Source organism: Xenopus tropicalis, chromosome 1 (genome assembly GCF_000004195.4).
Source record: "Xenopus tropicalis strain Nigerian chromosome 1, UCB_Xtro_10.0, whole genome shotgun sequence".
In the NCBI taxonomy this organism is placed as follows: Eukaryota; Metazoa; Chordata; class Amphibia; order Anura; family Pipidae; genus Xenopus; species Xenopus tropicalis.
In genome coordinates, this window is record NC_030677.2 from 81,258,948 (window position 1) to 81,272,419 (window position 13,472).

The window sequence follows — 13,472 nt, forward strand, 5'->3', positions numbered from 1 at the left end:
AGCATTCTTTTTTTTTATTTAAATGATTTTTATTGATTTTAAACAGAAAAAAAGAAAAAAATTCTGCCATATATCTTATCACAAATTGTCTCTTGGTAACATCACAAGGTATATTGCTTGCGTAATTACTTAAGTTCTTAGCATTCTTAAAGGAAGGGGGGGAGAAGGAGAGAGCAGAGAACAGAAAGCTGCGTGTCTCTGGCACAGACACAACTAATCTTTTTTCAGAGAAGTCAGTGCAGCATTTCTGTGAGTGCTTATGGCTGTATTTACATACACCTTTCTGATAAAGCTTACTTAGTTTTTACCTTTCTTTCTCCTTAATGCCGAGTCACTACAAGAGGTAAACAAGGAAGCCAACAATTATCATGTAAACACCAGAAGAGGAAGTCTCCTATATTGTGTATGCAAATGCATTTGCCCATTTTTGAGACAGAAACTATTCCCATTATGTATTTTCTTGGATTAGGAAATTGCACCTTTTAACTATTAGAGTGCTTTCTACAAAGAGCACTGAATCTCCTGTCTCAGAGTCAGCTAGTTCAGAAACCCAAGTAGCAGAGGTGGGCCAGGCAGGCCAAGCGCCTTCGCCCCCAGCGTTGCGCCTTAGGCTGGTGCCTCTTCTGCCTACACCTAGTTCCAAATAGTAAAATGTGGTAAATTATAGCTAAGTTTTGACTTTTTGGCAAAACATAACAGGCAATTTAGTCATTCCTCTTTTGTATTTTGTGGAAGAGTTAATGTATGCAAAAAGGTATAGATATTGTAAACCTAGGGCTGGAACAGAACAATGCTTCTGCCTCACATTAGCTTTCTGTATGCACATAGGCGGAGGGTGACTTTTTTGTTTGGGAAGGCTAAATATGGGCCGTACACAGACTGACCTATAGCTAATGTGAGACCAAGGGGCACATTTACTAACCCACGAACGGGCCGAATGTGTCCGATTGCGTTTTTTTCGTAATGATCGGTATTTTGCGATTTTTGCGAAACGTCGCGCCTTTTAAGTTTTAACGCTACGAAAAAGGCGCGACTTTTCGCGCAAGTTTTAACGCTACGAAAAAATCGCCAGATTTTGCGCAACTTTCGGAATGGCTATGAAAAACTCGAGTTTTTTCGCGCAAGTCGTAATGGCTACGAAAAACTCACGTTTTTTCACGCAAATCGTATTGGTAACGAAAAAGTTGCGATAATTCCCGAAAAGTCGTAAAGACGCCGAAAAAATCGCAAAAAATACGAAAAAGTCGCAAAATGTTCGTTTTCCAATCTGAATTTTTCCAATTCGGATTCGAATTTGTGTCTTAGTAAATCAGCCCCATAGTGGATTCGCTGCTGGTGTAAAAAATTAACCTCCCAACTACCTCTTGCTGTTCCCACTGACTCCCAGGGATACTGCGCAAAAGTGTGGGTGGGGGTGCTTTTTTTAACCCTAAAATGCTTAGGATGTAAAAGCATTCATACGTGTACTTCTGTTAGGGGTTCTCTATACATTTGTGTTTGTGATCAGTTAGCTTCAAGGGGTAGTTCACCTTTAAATTAACTTTTAATATGATGTAGACATTGATATTCTGAGACAATTTGCAATTGGTCCTCTTTTATTTTTAATGGTTTTTCGGTTATTTAGCTTATTGTTCAGCAGCTCTCCAGGTAGTGTTTTAAACAAGAGATGGGAATATGAATAGATAAGGGGCCTGCATGGAAAAATAAAACTGTAGCTTCACAGAGCAATACATTTTGGTCAGTGACCCTCATTTGAAAGCTTGAGAAGAGGCAGAAGCGAAAGGCAAATTATTCATAAACTATAAAAAAAATTAACTAGAAAGACCAATTGCAAAGTTGCTAGGAATAGGCCATTCTATAACATATTACAAGTTAACTTAAAAGTGAACCACCCCTTTAGATGTGTTTAAGTTAGCTTTATAGAGAGAGAGGCAGCAGGTACTGACATCCCAGGCACGTTATATACAGTGAAACACAGTCTTTATATACAAAACCAGCACATTATATGCCGAGCAGTGGGTACTGATGGCAGATATTCAGGCCCTGGCACTCTTACACTGGCACTGATACACAGCATTGGCTCCCCTGTAACTAACTAGAAATGAAAAAAACAATGACAAAAGTAAAAGAAAAATAGAAAGAGCAAAAAAACATAACAAATATATAAAAGCACAATGAGCTTTGTCAGGGGAAAAGTTAACTTACCCTCCATCTGTTAGGGTAGGGGATAGGGATATTATAGATGTCCGGTGACAAAAAACTATTTAATTTCAGCTAGTGGGCCTTTAGAGCATATACAGTATAGTACTTGTGTATAGTACCTGTGGGATGAAAACTGCAGCAAAAGTTGTTCTTGGGTAAAGTTTACAGCCCGCAGATTCTTCTTTTTTTAGTCTTCAATTCTGCACTACCTCCAGTTTGCAAAATCTCCCGATACCTGTCTACATCTGCGCCTTGATTGGTCAATTTTACTGCCTGTCAAGAAAGCTGTGCTCTGATTGGAGAATCCACAAGAAGAAAGATCAAATCAGAGCACAGATGATTTCTGCAGAACCCGGAGAACATTTGCAGGGCAGTGCAGAAACGGAGCCAAGTTTTAAGGTGCAAAAGCAGGTTTGGGGAGGCTTAGCCTCCCCAAGCCTTATGCTGCTGAGCTGTGGCTAAATTGTAGTTTATTCCAGCTCAGAGATGGCCACAACAGGTGATTGTGACCTAAATACGCATAAAGTGCTCAACTGACATATAACTGCAGCAAGTAAAATAATAAAATAGGGCACATGATCCTAGGGATATTGCAAATTGTAGCTTAATAATAAAAGGCAAAAGGGGGTTAGTGGGTTAGTTATGGATAATGTATTTTGGTACAGATGTATAAACGTTTTCTATACATTTATATTATATTTGTTAATCAGAAAAAAATTCTGAACAATGACCTTTCCCATGAACTGTTGATGCATATTATTGTTGGCACTGGCAGCAAAGAAGTGGTCAGCACGTCTGGTTCAAACTTGCTGACACCATTTCTTTCTGGGCAACCCACTGTATAATCTGGTAACCATGAAAGAAACCTATTGTGCTGTTCTAACTTTGCAAATAAGATTACTCGGCATTTACTTTCAAGGGAAAATCTGTAGTTGTTTTGGGCTGAAGACATTAAATGAGGCCTTTACTCGTGTTCTCTGAGACTGATGAATGTAACAGAACTGGCTGAAAAATTAGCAATGCTATAGAGCATCTCTTTACATCATACTGTGAGAATTTTAACTGTTGCGTGGATCTAACCTAGAGTTATGTAATTTAGGGAATATACTATACAAGCTAATCATTAACCCATTTTCAATACTGTTTTAGTTATTATTAGATACTTTTTTTACTACTGCACATTGACAAATAGTATCTATCTGACCAGCAACTACAAACACTGACTGGTAGAAATAATCATACTATTTTTAAAAGAGAGGTTTTCATCCATTTAGCTAAAGTTACACCTCATGGTTTCTTTTCCATAACATTTGTATGTTTTTGGAGAGAAAACCCCAAAACCTCTTAGGCAGCTTCAGACATTTCTGTCAACTGAAACATGTGGTGTACAAGCACAATACATGTTCTGTATTGTGCTTGTACTGCTCCCCATTCTATTAACTTACTGGCCTGGTAAATTAGGTAACATATAGGGATGTAATGGCCACACCAATTGAAGGGTGTGCTGTTGTAGGATAACTACAGAACATCAACAGGTTCAGGCAGGTCACTGCATCACACTAAAATAACACTCATATGCTAAAATATAGTTATGTAAGTTTTTCCATGGCCCTTACAAAAGTCTTGCCAATACCACTCAGTGGTGGCAAATGGTTTCTGCTATAATTAAGGTTTCTATAGATGCACAGATTTGCTACTGTTGTCACAGCATCCTCTTCTGTTAGTTAAGCTCAGATTCTCTCAATAAGGCCAGTGGCGATTGGATCAACGTGATGGCACAATTAAACAGATCAGATGGTTAAATCTGATAATCACTTAAGGCAATTCAAGCACGAAAGTGGTAAGGTAAATTGCACTAGTGCTGATTGACCCTCAGCCAACTAATCCAGTCCCAACACTGAAATCTCCCCTGCAATGGCAGTGCCATCAGTATTTTCTACACTAGGGGGCTGATTTACTAACCCACGAATCCGACCCGAATTGGAAAAGTTCCGACTTGAAAACGAATATTTTGCGACTTTTTCGTATGTTTTGCGATTTTTTCGGATTCTGTACGAATTTTTCGGATCCATTACGATTTTTGCGTAAAAACGCGAGTTTTTCGTATCCATTACGAAAGTTGCGTAAAAAGTTGCGCATTTTGCGTAGCGTTAAAACTTACGCGAAAAGTTGCGCATTTTCCGTAGCGTTAAAACTTAACGCTACGAAAAATGCGCAACTTTTCGCGTAAGTTTTAACGCTACGCAAATTGCGCAACTTTTTACGCAACTTTCGTAATGGATAGGAAAACTCGTATTGGATCCGAAAAATTCGTAAAGAATCCGAAAAAATCGCAAAACATACGAAAAAATCGCAAAGTACCGATCATTACGAAAAAAACGCAATCGGACTCCATTCGACCCGTTCGTGGGTAAGTAAATCAGCCCCTAACTGTACTGGGTCATAGATTAGATTGGCTGAGTATTCCAATAATTGATTGATGTGCAACTAATTGTTGCACAGAAGACACAAACTTTTTGGGTTTTGGTGATAAAGTCAAAGATAAAATATAAAAAATATAATAATTTTATGGAGAGAGAACAAGAAAGAGGGGGAGCTAATAAAGAAAAAAAGAATTATCCACATGGTATTGGGTAACAATGAACCCATTATGCATCTGTTTTTCTATGACATGGATGCTGCTGCTTCTAATTTGGTATTTTGAGATTATTAAATCAAATTTTTATTAATCTAGAGCAGTGGTTCTCAACCTTCCTAATGCCGCAACCCTTTAATACAGTTCCTCATGTTGTGGTGACCCCCAACCATAAATTATTCCTAAGACCATGGGAAATATGTGTTTTCTGATGGTATTAGGTGACCCCTGTGAAAGCGTTGTTCGACCCCCAAAGGGGTCCCGACCCACAGGTTGAGAACCGCTGATCTAGAGAGTTAAAAGATTATAATTTTTGTTGGATGGGCCACATTACGCATCTTCCTAGAGTGATGCATGCTTGTGTTTTCAGGGAAATGGTAATTTTTTAGAAAAGTAGTTTTCAGAAAGTAACTGCTATGTGCGTAATAGAGTGTGCTAGTATCAAGTGCGGCGAAAAATATCGCACGCGGCGGAAATTATTGCACATGCGTTAAAATATTGCTTAAAATTGCTCATCGCCAGATACATAACGCCAAGAACATCGCTTCTAAATTCAAAGTGGCCTTTTAGTGAATCGATCGTAAACTTGCAAAATATAAGAAGTGATAATATTTTTAACGCATGCTATAAATCTTTTCAAATCGGCCCCATAGAATCTAATGCTAAGTATAAACCGATGCACCTCTCAAATACTTTACTACATTTAAAGGGACACTATACAACCGTTGTTAACATTAGCTAAATAAATAGGGCTTGTGTTGAACATACTATTTGCCTATTGCTATTATTATAAAAAATATCTATGGTTTCTGGTATTGCTGGCACTAAACAAGAATATGGAACCAGTTCCACTTTGATACTTCCTGTCACTTCTAGCCCCAAAAACTTTGAAAGGACTTGATAAAACTAATTACCAGTCCACTGAGAAGCCCCTGATAATGAGTTGCTCAAAGGATGCAGCTTAGAGAAGGGAGGGGTTTGTTTGCGGCGGGCAATTTCAGGAAATCGCCGAAAAAGACTCGCGAGTCTTTTTCGGTGATTTGCGCGAAATCGCGCCGCCGCGTCTGCCATCCCGCCGGCGACTTACATGTTCACCAGTGGGATGGCAGGGGTAGGCAACTCGGGGAGATTAGTCGCTCGCGAACAGGGAGTTTTGCCGCGGGCGACTAATCTCCCCGTGTGCCAGAGCCCTTTAAAAAAGTTTTTTTAATATTATCACTTTCCCAAATGTGTTGAATCCAAATAAACTGATGCCTTACACAGTAGTTTAAACGTGCGTCACTAAACTTTAACTTTTTTCTTTTTTTAATTAAGAAAAGTAAGTTACTAATCCTATTTCAGGCTATTTAATCTTTTAATTATTACTTTCCTCAGTACTACCCTTTATTCCCAAGATCAACATCAAAGAAGCACTGCAATGCATTGATTTCTGATTATAGGCAATGACACAGGTTTCAATTACATGTTGCACATTATAACAACCTACAAGAGGCATTGCAGCAGAAGAAGGCTGGGATAAGATAGAGGTGCATTTTGTGGAACACAGAACTCTTTTGTGTCTGAAACAGTGTTATTATGTTACATTTTCATGTAATGACAGAATAAGACACTTAAAATAAGTAGAGTTGAAAGTCTTCATTTATATTCAGAATAAATACAGCTTTAAAGAATGTTAGTCTCTATATACAAGGGAGTATGCTAATAGTTAATCCTATTTTTTCTGAGTTGTGGCACTTGAGAAATATAATGCTGTTTGGGTGTGATTTTGATTGGTGGAAGGATGACCAACTCTGTTTGATGAAAGCAACCCTACTAACCTACTGCACTTTCATTAACAAAATGTCAAGTTGGCTCCCTTCATTAAGAGAATGTATTCAGGACAACACAAATTGATAAAGACAGAACCCAAATGCTCCTCTAATAAGCAAAATTAAGAATAAAACCATTGTATTTCACAATATAGTAATACTACACTGCATATTTTTATTGTACATAGCACATTTTTGATACTTTCTTGAATGTAAAGTAATCTTCACCTATAACCTATTTTTCAGTAAAACAGTGTTTATTACACATATAATGTGCACTGGCACCAACTATATAACATTAAATATTTTTCTGCTGACAGATGTCACTAAATACTTTTATAGGTTTGCAAAACATAAATTAAACAAGATTTTTGTTCCCACAAAGGAAAATTACTTTGTTTTTTTTAGTTGTTTAGTTAATGACTTGTATTAAGTTCCACATTAAGGTGTAAGTAGAGATTAATTTAGGTTACAGAAGGTGCCTGAAAGTCTCTTGCTCACTTGCATATTTAAAATTTGTATTTTTAAACATCTTTAACAAGCACTGTAATGCTGATCTAGTTCCTCCTAGTTCTGTTATGTGTCTATAGTATATTTGCAGGCCATGTACCATTTGTGTGTCTATATGTTAGCGTGTTCCAGTCTGCTTCAATCTATCTGCCTTTTATTTCCTGTTCCAGTCTTGATTTTTACCTGCTCCATCCTGTTTCAATCAGTTCATATCCTAACCTTCCCCTACTTAGTCCTACTCCAGTTTGCTTAGATTTTCATCCATTCTGTTCTTACATAGTTACATTGGGTTTAAAAAAGACCAGAGTCCATCAAGTTTAACCCTTCAAAGAGAACCCATGCTCTACCATGTCCAGGATGTCTCCTGGTCTCTTTTCGAGCACTGCTGCCTCTTGACTGAAGAACTTATTACCTTTTCAAGCCCTACTTTCAAGGATTTCTGTTCAGTCCCTTGGGTTTCCCTTGACAGATCATTGACACATACTGCTAATATCATTCACAGGCAGGTTATTGCACAATGTTTTCCAGCCAATATTATACTATGATCAAATGTTAGTATGACAGACACAAAACTGTGTAAGTGTTAAGTGCCAAAAATATGTGTGTATTATCTATAGCTCTGGTAGCAAGTCAAGAATGGATATATAACAGCAGGTAGTATATTTTTGGAGGATAGGAGAACAAAAGTAAAAGAGTAGCATAGCAGGGTTAAAAGTAATCATCTCAGCCTGCTGAGATCTTCATGGGAGTAGTAGCCAGCACCCTCCAAGAATAACAAACCAAGAGACAAAACACTTGACTTGGTGGAGAAAAGGCCCTGGCTGTTTATTAATAAAAGGTTTTTAAAACCAGACATCAAAAATTCTATCAAATAAATAACCATAACAATAACAGTTTAATTTACCAGCCAGCCCTTGTTCAGAATAACTCAGTGGGCTGCCTTGTTACTGAAGAAACAAAAAGCTTAAAGGAGAAGGAAAGAGTTAATCTCAAGCTGCAGGCATACCTTCAGTTCTCTCAATAGTGCCATTAAGTCTCCCCATATTTCTCCTGTTCAGATGATCAGAAGCCTCATAGGAAGAAAAAACACTGAGCTGTGTAAAGAAAGTTCCCATAATGCCTCACTCCTGCACCAAGACCAGTGTACAGGCTCAGTTTGTAAGACTATGAGGAAGCTTCCTGCTGATTGGCTCAGATCACACATTCCTAAGGGGGGGGAGGGAGTTCTTAGCATTCTTGAGGGAGGGGGAGCAGGAGAGGGGAGAGAGCTGTGTGTCTCTGGCACAGGAAAACAAAGAGACAACAGATCCCGTTTCTTTCTATGAGTGCTTATGGCTTTATTTACATAGACCTTTCTGATAAAGCTTGCTTAGTTTTTACGTTTCCTTCTACCTTTTTTTTTTTCACGAATTCACTAGGAAAAAATTGCATAAATAACATTCAATTAGGGAGGGTGGGTGGGCTGCCATCTCTTCTGGATGCTGCTCCTTCCTCAACGTCCAGCAAAGAATGGCTCAAGTGGTAGTAGTATGCACCTTTAATAGGTCCTGCTTTACATGTTTAGGATTGAAGCGAAAGCTGACCAATGGGAAGCTAGCATTCAGACTGCATTACTAAATTAAAGGGGGGGGTTAATGGCGGGTTATACCATCAACTAGAAATTGCCATAATAACAAGCTCAAGCTACCAAAAAGAAAAAGAGAGAACGACTGACACTCTTCCATGTCTCATGGTTTATTCTCAATTGACTGCAGTCACTGAGCATGTGTAGTTATAGTCTAGATCAGCTTCTGCTGTACATGCATAGTGTAGGCAATGCCCTACAGGAGAAGATTTGGCAGTGCAAGCAAGGACCTTTTAATCCCACTTGGTTACTCTGATTTCTTTCAGCAGATAAGAAAAACGGTGCAGATTTGGATGGACAAACAAATGTGTCTCAGGAGGGGACAAGGGCTCTCCAAAAATACAGGTATGGGACCCATTATCAAGAATGCTCGGGACCTGGGGTTTTCCGGATAAGTAGTCTTTCCATAATTTGGATCGCCATACCTTAAGTCCACTAAAAAATTATTTAAACAGTAATAAACCCAATAGGATGGTTTTGCCTCCAATAAGGATTAATTATATCTTAGTTGCGATCAAGTACAAGGTACTGTTTTATTATTACATTTTTAAAAATGTGAATTATTTAATTAAAATGGAGTCTATGGGAGATGGCCTTTCCGTAATTCAGAACTTTCTGGGTAAAGGGTTTCCGGATAAGGGGTCCAATAAATGTATTGCTTTTTATATGAGGCTTTTGTTCTCCTCTAGGTATTAGGAAGGCCACTGGTGAAGGTGAAAAAGTAAATTGGGCAGTTTTGCTTTATGATTTTAACCTTCATGTTTCTGGACTATAGCTCCCAGATGGATTTAAGCAAAACTTAGTTGAGCAACTTTTTCTAATTTTTTTAAAATTTACTGTATTTCAGGTGAGCTGTTATAATTCCCCATTAGGTGTGTATGAACAATTCTCCAGCCTTCATTAAAAAGACCTCAGTCTAATAATGCTTCTAAGCATCTTATTATAATATATAGCTTTATTACTCATAAATCGTTATACCTACATGTTTGCAATAAAAGTAATTAGCAGCCCATATTTGTTCAGGTGAAGTCATATGTACTCGGTGACATTTTTTTGTTATATAAGTTAAATATAAAACCTTTTAGCAGGATGCTAATTAAATAATACCACTGTCATTGCTCCTGAGCAGCTTTCCATGTGGATATCTCAACTGTACCAAAGTAAAAAAGTAAAGCAGAACTTGCATCTTTCATTTTGAAGGACATGTAAACATGGCATAATTTTTTGGAAAAATTTAAAATCTGTGAAAACAAAAAATGCTACAAAAATTTGTTACAAATCTCCTTGAAAATGCTTTGCTTAGGAATTACTACAAGTAATATGTTTTAATTGTGGCAATCCCAATGTCAGCCTATGGCAAGACATTTTTGGAGCTCAATTGTGGGAAATTGCCTCCTTTCACAATTTTCTGCAATTAAGCCATATCGCTGCAATAAGTATTGGCCCCACAGAACATGTAGTATAAGCTTGTTATGCAGTAAGGTGCAGGCAGATGTAATAGCTTGTCCAAGGCCACAAGCAGTTGGCATCAATCATAAGTCTATCTGAACTAGAGTTCATTGACTTAACCAATAAGTTATTTAAGTAGCACACAAACAGAGAAATGCAATAAAAGTTGTAAACAGAAAAATAAAATTGAATACATAAGAACATAAATTCACAGTTCTCATTAGAGCATGATTACATTACAAATGTAAATGCTAATTAAAGACCCGATTGAAGGTGGTTTATGTATCGGCTCAAAAAGAACTTTTTTATTAGGAATATTTACACACAGTGTATATACACTGCACACGTGCTATGTTTTTTAACACTGGCAGGCACGTATCTAAATACATTTACAGGTTTATAAAAAAACATGCAAAAGAAAAATTGTTTGTACTGTGCATACTTTACTTTTAATACATTTTTCTATAAGTATAGCAGCAAAAGCTGCTAGCGTTTTATGCACACTGTGAGTCTAACTGCATAGAATGTGGAAATGAATGCAAGTAAAAGTGATAACAGTAAATTTCCATCTTGTATGCAAACAGCAGCATTTGTCTATATATGTTCCCAGGATTCTTAGAAATGTCTCATATTTGGTCCTGATCAAGAGTATTTCTTAATGTGACTCAGGTGCTGCATTTCAGACAACTCCTTACTGTTATCTCAGTATTCAAAAGCATAAAACGTACACGCTTCAAATTTCAACACAAGATAAGCACACCCAAATAGCAACTGATACTAAGTAAGGGTGCAGCTGGGGAGGGAATTTATGCAAACCAAATGCACTTACTAAATCTACAGTTTCTGTTTCAGGCAGCAATCATACTGTGTCAGTATGATCCTATTCATGTCATGTTATTGGTTTATTTATTTATTGCTGATTGCCTTTAAAATTACTAGTATGGACACTCTTATCAATGATGATTTCTTGCTTGGGATGTGATTTTATTTTACCTATATTTTCTAAAAATATTTTTTCTATATGTTAACCCATACATCAAGGAAAGTCATTGGGTACATTTGACTGCACCTGCACAAAAAAGGGTTGCTAATTACTTTAATTGCATATCTGTAGGCGTGGCTGTTTAAAGGAAACAACTGACCCAGCCCATTATCTGCAGTAGGATATCTAACACAGTAAGCAGCCATGGCTGCAGAATATGTTGTAAATACATAAATATAAGGGCTCTGGCACACGAGGGAGTTTAGTCGCCCACGACAAAAATGTAAATCACCGGTGGGATGGCATTCGCGCCGCCACGTATGCCATCCCACCGGCGATTTACATTTTCGCCCGTGGGATGTCATATTGGGGAGATTAGTCGCCCGCAACAAGGGAGATTTGTCGTGGGCGACTAATCTCCCCGTGTACCAGAGCCCTAATAAGAGGGATTTGTTTGTTCATTTTTTTTACCAACCCCTGTAAAACAGCTGCTGGGCATGGTAGGTACAGTTTAAGTTTGCTAAAAAAAAAAAAAAAAATTGTTTTCAGGTAACTAATAACAAATTCAGGAAAATCCAGGACAGCAAAAATGCAGTTTGCCTGTATAGGTACAGGTAAAAAACATGTAAATTCTGTGAAAATTTTAAATCCAGAGGCATAAAATCAGTGTTCTACTGTATCTGAAAAAGGAAAGCACTAAAATGTAACTCCTAGAACTTTTTAAACAGGGGGCCAGTTCATGGTCCCTCAGACTGTAGGGGGGCCGGACTATAGTCCTCAAACTATGTCCCCCCCCCGCCAGGAGGCGGAGCAGCACAGGTAACTCACATCACCAGAGCTCTCTTGAGGTGGCATCACTTCTCCAATGTAACTGAAAGTCAGGTAGTTTTGTTCTATAATCTCGTATGACTGGACCTTTGCAAAAAGTGAGTTGCCAATGAACGTCAATGAAATTACATTTGCACAGAAAATGTTCTTAAATATTGCTTTCACTGTGAAAGACTTTCTTGGTAATTGTCATGTGAAAAACTTTTTGTAGCATATGCAATGCTATGGTTGTCCATGGTTGACTTAATCTTAAATCTCTAGTCAGGGAAAAAAATGTCTTGGTACCTTTGTCATCTGAACAGTTCCTATTATATATCTATAACCTCAACCTGTTAACTACTACTTCTTCCTATGCCTCCCGCTCCGTCCTCCCTCTCCCAGCCCCCTGCTGTGTCTCCCACACCCCGCTCTGACACACAGAGAGATCTGTAGCCAGCATTAAAAAAAATCACTACTGCTTGCTACAAATCTCCCTAAAAATGCTTTGCCATACACTGGGATAGCCATGGACTAAAATTGGCATTGATGCAAGTAAAACATATTATAATCCCCCATGTTGGTCTATGGCAAGACATTTTTGGAGCTCAATTTTCACAATTTTCTGCGATTGACCTAGCCCATTGTCTGCAGTATGATATCTAACCCAGTAGGCAGCCATGGCTGCAGAATATGTTGTGAATATATAAAGAAACTATAATAAGAGAGATTTGTTTGTTAATTGTTTAACGTTTTTACCAACTCCTGTAAAACAAGTGCTAGGCATGCCAGGTACAGTACACTTTAACTTTGCAAAAAAAATGTGTTTACAGGTAACTAAAAACAAATGAAAGAATGTATGCAAGAAAAAAAAGAATTATAATGAAACTAGCATTAGCAAGCACAGTCTTGCAAATAACCGTTCAGGTGATCTGGATGCTGCTGGAGTATAGGGCAAGGTATTCTACTCATAGCTTTGTGACACTGGTAAACATTTTGTATTCTCTACTCAGGTATCAAAAATATATTTAGCTTCTCGGACTTTTGTCTGTACTTCCTGTCACAGTGTACAGAAAAACCATGTATTTATTTCCCATTTAAATCACCTATCATCCATAGCATGCAGTTACTACCACAAACATATCTATTTCTTTGAAAGCAGTTAAGCCCATTTTCCAAAACTACATATAATACTATAATTACTTTGTGAGACACTGTAAAAATGACATCCTAAGATCTTGCATTCTCATAGTCTCTGTCCCTGGGCCACCTTGCCCTGTTCCTGTAATACAAATCTTACCTTGCATATGAGCCCAGCCACGTAACTCAATAAGATCCTTTGTTCATAACATGTACCACCTGAAATCTAATAAGGCTATGCTTAGGGCTTGCTTGTTGTGCCTACAATACCCACCACAGAGGGGTTCTTTTTATTGTTAATGTAGAGCCAGAGGTCAG

General features: G+C 37.9%; 1 protein-coding gene across 5 annotated transcripts in view; it reads right to left on the reverse strand.

The window, feature by feature from the left end:
* slc4a4 (solute carrier family 4 member 4) overlaps positions 1–13,472 on the reverse strand; it is a 137,368-nt gene that overhangs the window by 86,921 nt on the left and 36,975 nt on the right. The gene's annotated exons all lie outside the window — the stretch shown is intronic.